The sequence below is a fragment of the Meriones unguiculatus genome, chromosome 7, assembly GCF_030254825.1.
Source record: "Meriones unguiculatus strain TT.TT164.6M chromosome 7, Bangor_MerUng_6.1, whole genome shotgun sequence".
Taxonomy (NCBI): Eukaryota; Metazoa; Chordata; class Mammalia; order Rodentia; family Muridae; genus Meriones; species Meriones unguiculatus.
Window position 1 is genome coordinate 94661397 of NC_083355.1, and position 1190 is coordinate 94662586.

Sequence of the window (1190 nt, forward strand, 5' to 3'; positions counted from 1 at the left end):
TGGCCTAACAACCTTGGGGGATATGCTTGAAACCTACTCAGGAGAAGGGCATGTGGGGATGTTAGTGACTTCAGATCAATGCAGTAGAGAAGGTTGGGGGACTGGAGAACTTGGATCTATTAAGGTCCTGCCTAAAGGATTGGAAGAGCTGTCTAATGCCATTCCTAGTGGCTGGATCTTGATATAAGAAGTTTTTGAGAGTTGTAGGGTTGTTTAGAGTAGAAGGATAGGAAAACAGAAAGTAAAACCCATTTAGCCAGGACATACAGTTCAATTGGTAGGGTGCGTGTTTAATATGCACAAAGCCCCGGGTTCAATTCCTAGTTATGTATAAGTGCCTGGTGTTAGATAGCTGTAATCCTGGAAGCAGGAGGTAGAGGAGGCAGCAGGAGAAGCAGAAGTTCCAGGCTGTCTTAGCAAATTTGAGGTTAGCTTGGGCTACCCCAGATAATGTCTCAAACAAGCCAGCAGGTAAACAAACAAACAAATAATGAAACAAAACATCAAAGCTCCAAATGAAGTAATTGACACTTACAATCATGTTGCAAAGATAATTGGAAAAATCTGTAAGTGAAAGTTAGAAACTTTGTAAAAGAGGATCTGGGAAGATGTATCAGAGGGTAATAGCATTTGCAACGTAAGCATGAGGACCTCGGTTCAAATGCCCAGCACTTACTTTAAGCAACTGAGTGTGGTCACAAGAGACTACAATCCCAATGCTGCGTGGGGAGAAAGGAGTTCTCTGGGGTTTTGTGGCTCCCAATTCAGTGAGAGACCTTGTCTCAAGGAAATATGGGAGAGAGGGATAGAGCAGGACAGCAGACTGTTTATCCAGAATTCTGATTTTACATGCACAGTCTTATTTAAAAATGTGCATTGTACAATCTTCAGTGAAAGATGCAGTAAAACCAGCTTGCACAAGGGTTAAATGAGATGCTCTGTTAGTGCCTGCCACATGCTTACCTTAGTACTGGGAAGGTGGTAATAACTCTAGAAAGCAGGTTTGTTAACTGCGTTGTGCTAGTAGGGTCAAGACAGTTGCTCGTTCAAGGCCCAGTTCATCTGGTTGGTTACTGCTAACTTAAATTCTGCCCTGACAATAGCAATGGAAATTCTTGATGATGGATGCCTTTAGGCCATTTACTATTATAGGTGCTTAGCCATGATGCTTCTCTCTCTCTCCCCCTCCT